The sequence below is a fragment of the Talpa occidentalis genome, unplaced genomic scaffold (genome assembly GCF_014898055.3).
Source record: "Talpa occidentalis isolate TD23 unplaced genomic scaffold, MPIMG_talOcc4v2.1 talOcc4.9, whole genome shotgun sequence".
NCBI lineage: Eukaryota > Metazoa > Chordata > Mammalia > Eulipotyphla > Talpidae > Talpa > Talpa occidentalis.
This window is the reverse complement of record NW_023605305.1, coordinates 99286710-99300965: the sequence shown is the minus strand read 5'-3', so window position 1 is coordinate 99300965 and position 14256 is coordinate 99286710. Positions and strand designations below refer to the sequence as shown.

Genomic DNA, 14256 nt, shown 5'->3' with positions numbered 1-14256 from the left:
AGATATACTGAAATTTCAATCTGCTCGCCACAAAGAATGATGGTCTCTTCTTGGGTGAATTTTCAGAGAACTTATCACAGCATATGGTGAAAGAGAGAGTTTACAGCTTATTTCATTTGCTTTCAGTAGCCTGATGTACACTTTGGTTTTGTTTCATTTTTCTTAGAAACATTTTTGTTTGTTTGTTTGCAATGTAGAGAGTTGGGCCTTTAAGGGAGAGAAATGCTTAAAGGATCAGGACTTTCCAATGACAGGAAACCATGTCAAAGCAGAGAAGATGGTAGAAACCACATGGAGACTCTTCATCAAGGGCTCTAACCCAAGCAGGCATTACCTAATACAACTTTAGGGAGGAGTTCATGGCCTTTACATCCATTCATCTGCTTCTTAATGGTATTGGTGGATGTTCTACAGCTCTTAAAAAAATACCATGCAATTTGTCACTCAGCTTTATTTTTTAGCAGAAGTTTTAAAAAGTGCTGTAAAGTGAGAAATTTAACTTAAAATAAAATATTGTTTTATTATAATGTTGGTCTGCAATGAACAATGCAAGTATAAAATAAATTTTAATGTCTTGTCAAGAATAGCAGCTACAGTCAGGCAGCTCCACTAAACACATTAAATCTAATAAAATCACCCTCACGTACTCCTGACACTAGTAGTAATTAAAATAACTTGTTTCAAAAAAATTGGTCCTATACATGAATACTTATTGGCAATTATTTCTTAGTTCTTCAAACCAAAGATAACATAATTTGATTCTCACACAATTTTCTTGTAAATGCGGTTCATATTGGGTTTTATATGCAGCTTAAGACTGTTAATTGCCATTTTGAGCCTCACAGTAAAATAGAGTTCAATATGTCGCTTTTCTCAAGCATAGAGAAATGTTTGAGAAATGCTTGTCTTAGTCTAATGAACTGTGAATAATTTACATCCTGAGTCCTATTTTTCAGTATAAGTGGTTCTGACTTTTCTTAAAGCTTGTAAAGCCTCATCAACTTGTTACATTCATCAGATTAAAGAAATCCATGGCAAAGTAGGAAGATGTGCCCAGTGCTTCTTAAAGGGTGTTTTGGCATTGTTTTGATTTTCTTAAGGTCATGTTATCATTTGGGTCTCTTTTCTCTTTGCCTTTCTAGACAATGTATTGCAAACTAAGGATTTTATTTTCTATAATTGTGAGATAATATTATCTGACTTAAAATATTTTCAAAATCCCTTACCTGCTGGCAGCACACTCAATAACTTCTTGGATTTACAGAGGCCGGGCTGTTCTGTCAGGAAGAAAAAGGAGCTGTTTCAGGGTACAAACCTTTTTCATTTCTGAAAGAATCACAGATATGAGATGTGATTCTAGCTAGTTCTGAGCACGTGTGCTTAACAGAACTATGCCAAGGAGACCAAGACAATGAATCTACATTCAACAAGCCCACTGAAAACAGCAGTCCTGTGTCACCAGCATTGGGGGAGGGATAGACAGTTTATGTTGCCCAGGAACTTGGAAAAGAAGTAAGCCAATTAACATCCATTGTGTATTTGCACAAGGATCTTTTTTTTTTTTTTTTTTTGGTAAAAGGCAAAATTTTAGAAGATCTTAGAAATATATGAGAGGATGTGGAGTTGAAAGGAATTTTAGAAATAGTTTGATTTTGCTTCTTATCTTGTAGCAGAGGAAACTAAGGGGCAGGTAAATTATTAAATAACATTTAATGTTCCATAAGCATGCAGTAGAATGATCAGTAGCAGAATAAAGGAAAATCATGATGTCGATTATTTAAAACTAAGGATATAAGGAGGAGATGTGAGAAATATCAGTGATGGCACCAGCAAACATATTATGTTTCTGAGACCATATTATGCTATGGCTGCCAATGAAGAAATTGCTTGAAGCTACGTGCCTGCCAGATATGATTTTCTTATCTTCTGTGTGACTGTTAAAGGACTCACATGTAATGCAAAATGAAGAGGAGGAAGAAAAGAACTTATTTGCATTCTGAATCCACTCATATATTGCAAGTCCATGAAGTTAAATAGCAGAATGAAATCGACATGTTCATTTCTATTATTCAATATGTATAATTCCTGGGCACACAATACATTGTGATATATCAGAAGAATCATCAGGGAAGGCTAGAATGTGGCTCTCAACCACCCCAAAAGATCAAGATATGGAAGTTAAAACAGAGACACTGGCAAGAAAGTCAACTTTGGCAATAGGCAAGCAACAAGAGAAGGAGGTAGGTCTGAAGAGCTATCCCAAAGACTAGGACAAGATAAATGATGACTTACGTGTTGTAGGAAATCATAGTCTAGGTAAAGATGAGGAAAACATATGATAGGGGTAAGCAAGTAATTTTCTACCAAGGGCTAGGTGATAAACATTTTGGACTTTGAAGGTTGTATGATTATGACATAACTACTTTATTCTAACAGCCATAAACAATATATAAGCAAATGTGTTCTAGGAAAACTTTACTTACAAAAAGTAGCATGTAGTGGATTTGGCCTGTGGGTTATAATTGTGTGTGTGCCTAGTCTAGACAGAAAGATAAATGTAGATGATACATAGATGGATTGACAGATATTTTTCCTCCACAAGCAACATGCCTACCTATTTCTAGAGTTGAATTTAAATACACTTGGAGAATGATAAAGGAAAGTAGGCTTCTATTAAAAATAAAGAACATACTTGGCTCCAAACACACCACAATGATCATTACATCAAAACAAATAAATTAATTCATAGGCTCCTGTGTTTACACTTCCATGACTTTCCATGAAATGCAGAATAAATTTCATGTGATTCTCCTCTGAATCTGCCTGTAGTCACTCTTTTTTTTTTAAGATTTATTTATTTATTTATACAAGCACTGGGGTGCAGTCAGAAGCACGGGAGGGTGAGAGAATTCACCAGAGCCAGAACAGGGAGCAGAGCAGGCAGACTTATGAAGTACACTGCTGAGGGGAGCAGCAGGCGCTGCAGGAGAGGTCTGCGCGCCATATTGGGACCCTCGCCCAGTGGCTGGGGATTGAACCGGCACTGCAGAGGCTGCGGGCAACTTCGCAGCCCAGCACTCAATCACTGTGCCACCAGGGAGGCCCTTTTTATTTTTTATTTTTTTTTTAAGATTTATTTGTAGTCACTCTTGAGGGTATACTTTGTCTTACACTAAAGGTTCATTCCTAACTTAAAAAAAAAAAAAAAGAAGTGGGACAAATTCCAATGTTTTGGACCATGCCTCACTCTCTGGTGTCATATTTTACCATTCTCTCCCTTACTCACTACACTTTAGCCAAACTTACATCTTTATATTTCTAACATTAAACTTGACACCATAGTCATTTAACTTACTGTCTTCCCTGCGCCGGTGTGATTAGCTTCATGTTAATATTCATATCATCTGATAATATTCATAACACATACATCAATGTCATAAATTATTCATTTGCTTGTTTGTTTGTCGTCTCCTGAACTAAAATAAAACTACTATAAGGAATGAGGCATATATCCTCACCACATTCCAGGACTCACAGAGTGACAGATTCATGGTAGATGCTCATTAAATATTTTTTTAAAAAATTTACCCAATGGAAGTTAATCATACATTTTCTTTTCTGGTGCTCAGAATATCCTTGTGATGGAGTGTGAGTATTACTACCAGATAATAAAACAAGCTCTCAGAGAAGTTATACGCTTTGTCCACATTTACTGAGCTATAAAATGGCACAACTATAATGTTGACATCAATGTTTACCTCTAAACCCAGTTTAACACTTTTATTCATCAAAAATCTCTAATATTTAAAAAATATTAGCTCTTTGTAAAAATCGCTATGCCTTAACTCCTGTCATATTTTATAAGTAAAAAAAAAATTGAGGTAACACAGAAGTTAAAGAACTGTACATAGTCTCACAAATAGAACATGGAAGAACATAGATTCAAACGCTAGAGCCCCTGCTCTTAACCAACACAGTTGCAGTTATTAGATGAAAAATGTCTCAAATAAAGTATTTGAGTACTCAAAGTTACGTGTCTCCTATTGTTGCTATGGCAAATTACCTCAAATTAGTGACTTAAGACAACACAAACATACTCTCTTACAGTTCTAGAGATCAGAAGCCTGAAAGGAATCTTACAGGACAATATCAAAGTATTGACATGACTAGTTCCTTTTGGAGGCTTCAGAAAAGAACCTCTTCCTTCATCTTTTCTAGCATCTAGAGGCCGAGTATATTCTTTGGCTTGTGGCCCCTTCCTTCATTTTCAAAACCATTGGGTGGCTGCTTCTATCTCTCACTCTGTTACCCTCTGCTTCTGCTACCACAGGACTTGCATCTGGTTATGACCTTCTTGTACCGATCCCTCTTAGAAGAACACTTTGATTACCACAGGCCTACCTTGATAATCCAGGATAATCTTCTTATCGCAATACCCTTAATTTAATTGCAATTGCAAAGTATTATCTACCCACATGGTAACCTTCACAGATCCTGGGAACTGGGTTGTGGCGATCTTTGGAAGTTTACCACAAATGCTATCTATCCAGCAGCTCAATATGGAATAATTTAACCATTTAACCAACTATATGTGGAATGAATATGAATTAGCAAAACTGTTATTGCTCAAGGGTCAACACAGTAAATTCTAACTTGACTCCTTATTCTAAATTTCCATCCCTACACCCACTGCCTACATCTTGTTTTCATCCTGTCCTAATTTTCTCCCCACAGCATAGCTACTGATTATATGTTTAATTCAATCCTTCATTGCATATTTTAAAAGATATTTTAACACTGATTATTCTTTTACAATCATATGGTCTAGTATTGACTCCGTAATGATAAAAGGGTGCGATCTAATATTATAATATATACAGGGCTAGAATAGTGTCTGGCCATAGCAGGCACTCAATAAAATATGCTCAATAGATGAGTAATTCAGACACACAATGAGTCAACTCTTGTTATCGTAGTGAAAAATAAATCTTTTCATATGCAAAAACACTTATTGATTATACCCAATAACAGTATATTCTGATAGTATATTTAAATATGCATTTAGCCCATAGTTTTCAATGCATATTTTGGTGTATGTGTATGAGAGATAGAGCAAGAAATAGAGTGAGAGAGAGCGAGAACTGTGATATCACTGTAATGAGATGAAATTGGTTTTTGCAAAAAAAAAAATTCAATTAGAATATAGTTCACTTTTCTTGATATCAGAACTTCCCAGAATTATTTTGGCAAAAGCAAATATAAGGATCTGGAACCCATCTACATAGTAATAGAACTTGGAACTTCAGTCACTTTGTTATAAGCAATGTATGACTATAAGAAAGATTATACTGATTTCTTTGATAACACCATGGGTCAAAACAAATCTTACAGCTGATAGATCAGTGAGATGAGGATGAATACTGGAATTCATTGCAATATGCCTATTATTTAAAAGTCTGAGATATATTTAGTTGAACTCATCTCAAGAATTGTTTTCTAGTTATTTATAGTTTCTAATTCTGTCAGTCATCTTAATATGAAAAATCCATAGAATTAATTTCGATCTAAGCCACTGATAGACTCTTATGACCTGAAACACACACATATATCTAACCATTTGCATTTCATTTCACTTGTGAAAAAAATTCTAGACTGAATGGAACAAAGTAGTTAACTGGCCCAATCTCCTTTTTTTACTAGTTTATTTTTTTTATCATTCATGTGGGTATCTATGAGTAATTCCTCAGATGCATTCCTTGCATTTGAAAGTTCTCCCTAGTCCTAACTTAAATACCTATTCAAATACATCTTATTTTATTTTATTTTGCTTTTAAAATGTTAGCTCTTTGTGTGGACAATAGCCCTTTTTCCATTTGAATTTACAATATCACTTCACAGTTCAAGTGTGGTATATAAGTCTTTTGAAATTGTCCTCTAAAAAGCAAAGATGCAAACTTTCCAGAAAGCCTTTTACAATTAATGTGAAATAGCTATCTGCCGGTGTCAAGACTCAAAGGCTCCCTGACAGAGTGCCAAACCATAGTTAGAAGTTCCCTGAATACTCTTGTGAATGCAGAATTGAAATTACTTTGCATCATCATTGCATTGATGTGTCTTAATTTCAAATGAGATAAATTGTCAATTCTATTTAAATAAACCTGACCCCCACAGAATCTGAAACTGTAACTTACTCCCCTCATTCCTCCACTATCTTTTTAAAAATTGTATCCACCACAAAGCAGAACTGAGAATGTTTCACTTGAATTTTTAAAGTAAAAGTTGAGTTGGCAGTGGTGTTAAAATTTATTGGCCCACTTCAGTATAAAAAAAAGAAGAAAACAAAATCTACAGATGGACTTATAATATTTCACTTTTATTCTTATTCTACATAGCTGGACTCCTGCTTAAGTAGGAGGTGTGGAAATTAATTATTTTCCTCCCATGTGTACCATCCTCTCGTGGCTTCTGTCACAAATCAGCACACTGTGGGATTTTATAACCAGAATTCTGCCTCCAAGAACAACTCATTAAGTGGATATTGCCATATCTAACATGGTAATTGGCTAATTTTAGTCATGTGACCCATGGTATCTTCAATATAGGTAGGGTGAATCATTAGTTATATTTATAAAGTGTTACAGTTCAAAACAAACAGCGAGAACATAGAAATTTCAAGTCAAAGAGACAAAGTTCGTTTAATCAACCTCTTCATTTGCAATGGAGAAAATTAGTTTGGAGAGTTTTGAATATAGTCTAAGGTCCCATAGGTAGTTTGAGGAAAGACTTTCCCACTATTCTGAACTCTCTTATCTTCCTGTAAAAGAAAATCTCTCAATAGCACTAAAATAGATCCACTACTAAGGGACTTATATGTGTGCACTGACTTTAGTTGATAAGTCTAACCATGTAACTTTGCAACTTAAAATCAATAATGGTCTTCCATTGCCTTTGACATAAAGTTCAAATTGGCATATATGTTCCTTCATGACCTGTGTGTTACTGGTTTCCTATATTAGATTACTTTCTAGACAGCCATATTAGTATTTCACTAAATATGACAGGTTCTAGCATATATCTTCCTTCTAGTGAATGTTCTTTATACTCTCTGTTTCAAATTTTCTTTACTCATATCAATCAGATAATGACACTTTCCTTCATGAAAGAGAGCAAGTATTACTTTCTGTGAAAATGTTTTCTAAGCTTTTCCAGGCAGTTTGGGGACTCTTTGATTTTTCCCACAATATTTTGCATACCTTTTCTACATCTCTCATAACACTCTATTATAATCATAGATTTTCTGGAATCCTTAATATGAGTACTGTGATCATAGAGGCTTTAACTTCTTCATTTTTGTATTCCTACTGCCTCACATAGTCTTTGACACTGCTAGGCATGCATTATATATTTGTTGAATGACTGAATGAAAATTGATGATCAAACTTAGTCTTCTGTCCTCCCCATTTTTCCTTCATTTTCATCTCTAAGCATATAGTCACTACTCTTTAGATTTCTATCATTTCCCTTTTATGTGGATAAGTACACCATTCCCAATTATAAAACAATTCCCAAGCAACTCTTTAATTGCTGTCCTTAAATCTAAGAGACGTAACAAAGATTAAGAGGACACAAAGAGAAGTTGGGATTAGATTGTCTGATCATTAACTGAATCAATGTTTATAACCAAAATAATTTAATTTCTGTAGCAGGAAAGGCAAGAGACTAGCATTGTACTTCATTTTTTAAAAATATTTATTCATTTATCTAATCACTGGGTAGAGTCAGAAGTAGGGGAGGGTGAGAGAATTCACCAGAGCCAGAGCGGGGTACAGAACAGGCAAACTGACAAAATACACTGCTAAGGGGAGCAGCGGGCACAGCAGGAGATGTCTGCGCGTCATGTGGGACCCTCGCCCGGTAGCCGGGGATCGAACCGGTGCTGCAGAGCCTGCGGGCAGCTTCGCAACCCAGTGCTCAACTGCTGTGCCACGGGGGAGGCCCGGTACTTTATTTTTATATATCTTTAAGAAACATGAAATGTATGGAAACTGTGAGCATTTCAGATGAGTTCTCTTTTTAGTATGTTTACATAGATCAGATTAATGTGATATATGTTGAATTTCCCCTTTGCTTTTTTGTGTATTCATTGTCTAAACAAAGTCTTTTTCCTGAACTACCACCACTGGGAAGAAGATTTAAAACATGACTCAGATAAAATGACTCTTGTTATGATACCTGGGGGTAGGGGGGATAATAAAACAAAGCAAAAATGGGAAACCATCAGATTTAAACAGACTGACCACTTCTATCTCAAATTCTCACATTACACATCATGAAATAACAAATATTAAAATATTCTGCTTAGCTAACAGATGAATTAAGCTAAACAATTTTAAGATGTAAATACCATGTTTATAAAAAAAGAGGAAAATCTTAGGTTATTTTCTAAGTCTATTAAGTTCTAATATTAGAAAACTTTGCAAATGGGAATATAACAGACCTAAATAGACTTCCTCATTTAAATGCACAGCTCTTTTGTAAATGATAACATATAAGTTAAATGTATAATAAATAATATATTGAGATAACAGGTTAGTAAACTAAAATGTTCAAATGTAATGCTTTGTAATGATTCATTTCCAAAATGACAAATGCTTAGAAAACTGAAATACAAAGAAAAAAATGATATAAACTTTGATATAGAACTTTTATGTGAGAAGTAACATAACACAGATTGATAAAACTAAAAATTCCTCCCTGCATTTATTTTAAAAAATGTTTCTGGTCAGTGAGAACAGACACAGAAATGTATGTGTTTTGTTTATCTGCAGGACCAAATGCAAACCACAGCAGCAAAAAGAAAAAGTAAAACAAATATATCACATAAAGTACTTTCTTGCATTTTCAAGATATCTATTCTCCAGCAGTTTCTATGATATCTACTTCTTGTCCCTTGATAACTGTTGTGCTACATCACACAAAGTAATAAGATGGTAGTTTGAAAACACTTGATTTTCTTCCATGCAGGAGACAAGAAAGAAACCTGCAAGAGGTCTTCTTCTGTGGATCGGGTGCCTCTAGCTAGTATATCATGTAGCTATTCTTCCTCCTTAAAGTGATACTTGAATCACTAAAACCAAGCAATCAGGTGTCTCATATTCTTATGGGACCTTGAAACAATAATCTCAAACTCTCCATACTAAGTTTCTTCACAAAGCTTAGTAGAGTGTTTCCCACCTAAATGTCAACAATTGCTGGAGAGTGAACAGTATTGGATGTTAAGCTCAATGGCATCTATATTCCATTACCAAATAATCAAGTATATTCATCTAAAGAACTTTTCAAAATTAACTCTGTAGTACACCAACAGAAAAATATAAGTTCTCTGGGCAGGATGGGGGTATCGAGGAGGGAGAAGATATGAGTGATGATAAGAAAGTTACCATATTATTTTAATTATCAAATAGGTCAAGTATAATATTCCTTATGAGCCATTATGGTGCTAATTTTGTGCATTAAAATTATTACTAATTTGAACCACTCCTGTAAATTTTGTTTTTAGCGTTTTCTTATATTTTTCCTGGCTATTCTTAAAATATATTTAGTTTCTCCAAGAAAGCCCAGAGAGCATAGAAATTTTACTTTTCTGGATAATTGCCATTCTCACAGGTGTGAAGTGATATCTCATTGTTGATGAGGAACATCTTTTCACATGTCTGCTGGCCATCTGTATGTCTTCTTTCTAGTGTATATTCAGATCTACTAACCATTTTTAATCAAGTTGTTTATTTTTTATTGTTGTGTTTTATGAATTATTTCTATATGTTGGGCACTAACCACTTGTTGGACAAATGTGCAAATATCTTACCCCATTATGTAGGGTGTTTTGATGCAAGGTTCTTTTGCTGTGGAGAAGCTTTTTGGTTTGAGTTGGTTCAATTTGTGTTTTTTTTTAATATTCAAATGGACAGGTTTATTATAAAAAGGGTTGGGAAGTAAAGGGTGTGTGCATAGACACAAGCAGGCAGAAAGAGCTGTCCCATGAAAGGGACAGGTTTGTTGAAAGAAGCCTACATAGTCACAGGCAGGCAGCCTTGGGAGGAGCTGCCTCTGCTGCTTTGCAAAGGGAGAAGGTTGATGAAGAGAAGCACCTGTACAGTCACAGGAGGGCAGGAGAGCTGCTGCCTGGTTCCTTTTATTAATTTTGCTTTTGTTTCTGTTGCCATTGGAGTTAAATCCCCAAACACATTTCTTAAGCTAATGTCAAGGAGGATATGCCTCTTTTTCTTATGTGTATTTTATAGTTTCAGGTCTTACATCTAAGTCTTTAACCCATTTTCAGTTCATTTTAGTGCATAGTGCTAAATAGTGGTCTAATTTCTCTTTCTTTTCCTCTTTCTTCCTGACTCATGGTACTTATATGTTTCCTAATTTTCTCTTATCTCTTGTCCTGATTGTTCAATGACAATATTTCATGCAATGAATCAATTAATGAAGCAGTCAGTTATTTCCTATGAAATGAATGAATACTGTTTTAATAAAGACTAGAGCTGCATAGAATAAGGCAAACTAACATCATAGAAATTTCCACAAATATGTTTTTTGATACTGCCAGCTATCCTAATTCCAGGACAGCACACTATAATGTGTTTGTGCTGGATAAAGTAATTGTTTTATATACTGATGGCTGGAACTACTCAACTATTCTCAATTCTGTGCCTGCAGTCTTTCAGCTTTTAGAGAGGTGTCTTTTTCAGCTAGCAAGAGCATAAGGCTTTGCCTCTAGAGTAACAACAGTATCATGTCAAAGAGTGAAATGGGCTTCGTTGTACCTGTGGTTTGATGTAATGGTTGTTAGGCACGGATCCACAGAGAGAAATTTCACAGAGCTCAGAGATATTCAACATCTGCCATAAGCCTTGACCTTATTCTACAGCAGTGTCTATAAGCTATGGGGGAACGCATTATTGAAGGATGTCTGATTCCAAGAACCATCACAGCTGTCACTGAGGTTTATTCTATCCACTGGCTGATATGCTTATCATAAAACCACAAACCTTATATCGACTCATGTTCAGATCTTGACTGTTCCCATTATACGAGAAAGAGTTAGAAAATAAACACTTGAAGCAGTTTCAGCTTAATGCTTTTTAGAATTGTGTTGGCTAGACAGCAAATCAAATATTCCCCTCCCTTTCTACTCTTCCATTAAAACAAACACACAAAAATCAAATAAAACATCAGATTATAGATCTTTGTGGTCACATACTGCTAATGCTTGGAACTTGAAAACTGGACTTAAGGAACAGAAGTGAATCTGCTGGTACTCATATGTAAATCAGAATGGGTTCACAGACTGAGAACTTACCACCCCCCCCCAAAAAAAAAAAAAAGAATAAGGTCAGGCCTGGCAGAAATTATGCTCATTGAAAGTAAGAATTTAAACAAGATTATAATGCCAGGCATCAAGGCTTTACTTTGGTATTTATGGCTATTAGGTAGGTGACCACAGAGATACAGAACAAGAAAAGTTAGAGAAAGAAAGAAAATATGTTTTCAACTTATCTACTTATCTAGTAGGCTGTTCCCTCATCTGAGAAATCACCTCAACAAAATAGCTTCTGGTATCTCTATGTCTTAGTGGTCATCAGTAATTCTCACACAAACAACTGTAATTCTCATAGAATCACTGCCACAAAGAGCTAGGATTGCGATTCTTTTTTTTTTTAATATTTATTTATTTATACAAGCACTGGGTACAGTCAGAAGCACGAGGGTGGGGTGAGAGAATTCACCAGAGCCAGAGCGGGGAACAGGACAGACCAACGAAATACACCATGGAGGGGAGCAGTGGGTGAGATAGGAGAGGTCTGTTGCGCCATGTGTGACCCTCGCCGGTGGCCGGGGATCGAACTGGCACTGCAGAGGCTGCGGGCAGACTCGCAGCCCAGTGCTCAACCACTGTGCCACCAGGGGAGGCCCTAGGATTGTGATTCTTATGGACACCACCCTAACTTAATGTTTACCTAGCAAGAACTATACCCAGAATGAAGCAATGTTGTTGCTGTTATTTTTTTTTACCTTTCTGGACAAGCATAGTTGACACAGTGATATGTAATGGAATTAAATGCAAAACTAATATATCAAAATATTAGGTAAAAGCTATTAAGCAAGATAGTCTCATCATATTGCATATATCTGATTAACACTAGTTAAGATACCGTTACCTTGCTACAGGGTCTGCATGTAAGGGAAATGATTGGTTTTTAAGACTCTTTACTGAGACTCATTGATATACTATCCTATGAAATTGACATTCTTTACTGTATCAGTCTGAGATACATCACCCTGGGATTTCTCAGCTTTTTAGAGACTTGAGGCTGTTTTGAAGTAGCCTTAGCTACACCCACTCTTTCTACTTACAAGGATCCTGCACACAATACAGATTTCACAGAAGGAAAGATGAACACCTGAATTTCTGCAATGTGTTCTCTTCTCTATGCCAGCAGTTACCTTCTATTATGGTTTTATTTTAGCCATGCAGGGGAATCATTTTTGGCCTCAAGGAGTCTTTTAAAAATTAATAGATCTCCATTTCTCTGGCATTATTGATCTTTCTATAGAGCATACTCTAATTACCAGTCATTGTTAAGTTATCAATTCTCTCTTTTATACTTACTGATACATTTCTCTTAACTATCCTTGGACATACTATTTGTCACAGCTCCTATGTGTGCACACTTAAGAGTCTCAAAAAATGTTACCATAATAAGAGTTTAAAATGTCATTCTATAACAGTCACTGCCTTCCCTTGCCATGGAGCATGTTCTTCTACTTGTCCCACTGGTCCTGAAATCCCATGAGCTTCTTCTTCCTACTACCCTGGGCAGATAAGTGACTAGATATACTAGGAGTGATGGTAAAGGTTCCTACACAAAAAGCATTTTTCATGAACTCTAAGTTGGTCTGTAACAACAGTGCTTTGTAATGTGGCTATAATAGCAATTGTTTCCTCTGCCCAACTCTTACTTGCTACACACTAAAAATCTCTTATGAGTTTGATCAGTTCCAGGATTCCTCAGGTATCCATGCCTTGGGTCACTGTGGTCTCCTGCTAACCATGATTGTTCCTGATGTCAGTTGTTTATGCTGAAGGGTCCTGATTCCTAAGCCTGGATATGTGGCAGAATTATCAGGAGGATTGTTTTAAAATGCTGATGCTTATACTCCATCACATGCCCACTGGGTTAGAATCATAATGACAGTGCTAGGGGAATAGTTCTCAAATCAGAAAATTATTAAAGTTCAGAAAATACCAAAACAAATTCCCTCTCCATCCAGAACTTTTCTAGTCTGCTGTATTGTAATTGATAACTACTGTTTAAAATTTATCCCGTGTGAAAGAAAAGGAAGTTTTACAGAATAAAATGTCAGTCTTTTGATTAAATCAAGGTAGCTTATCTCTGTGCTTCCCTTTTGTTTTATAGGACTTTATTCTGTCATGATAAAAGATTTGATATGTTTGATGTGAATGTATCAGATAGTAATTCTATCCATAAATTCATTTTGTGATAATTTTCCTACTATTTCTGTGGTCACAGAAATTAGCACTCCATTTTTTTTTTTTAGGTAACAGAGGACCATTTATTCATTATAAATATTTGCCAGGAGTTCATTTTATACCAGGCATCCTGTGTTTCTCTAATTGATCCATGAATGGTATATCAATTGTCATGCATAAATGAAAAGTAATGGTACTGGTAAATTAAATAGCAAAATAATTGGTGGGATTCCCTGGAGGTGCAAGGGGTTAAGCACATGACTGTGAAGCTATCTGCAGCCTCTGTAGCAAGTGTTCGATCCCCAGGTGGCCAGGGAGCTACCCACATGGCACAGCAGACATCTCCCGTCTCGCCTGCTGCTCCCCTCACCAGTGTATTTCAGTCAGTCTGCCTGTTCTGCTTCCCACTCTGTCTCTGGTGAATCCTCTCATCCCCCCATACTTCTGGCCTGTACCACAGTTCTTGCATGCATAAATAAATAAATCTTAAAAAAAATAATTGGAATGTTGGAATGAAATTTTGTGTAGAAACTCTTAATATTATAATCAAATCAGTAAAGTACAAAAATCAATTTAATAAAGCATTAAAATAACTTCCGATAATGAACCCTTCACTGTAACACTATCTATTGTAATTGAGCTACTTCTCTGACCCCAGATACACAGGGTGTGGTTGCCTAGAGAATCCTATAGAGAAT

General features: G+C 35.7%; 1 long non-coding RNA gene across 2 annotated transcripts in view; it reads right to left on the bottom strand.

The window, feature by feature from the left end:
- Positions 1-1231: 1231 nt before the first annotated feature.
- The window catches only part of LOC129145146 (uncharacterized), a 66392-nt gene continuing 53367 nt past the window's right edge, over positions 1232-14256 (bottom strand). For both annotated transcript variants that reach the window (XR_008550268.1, XR_008550269.1), the window contains exon 3: positions 1232-1277. This is a non-coding gene — a long non-coding RNA (uncharacterized LOC129145146). The remainder of the gene's footprint in view (positions 1278-14256) is intronic.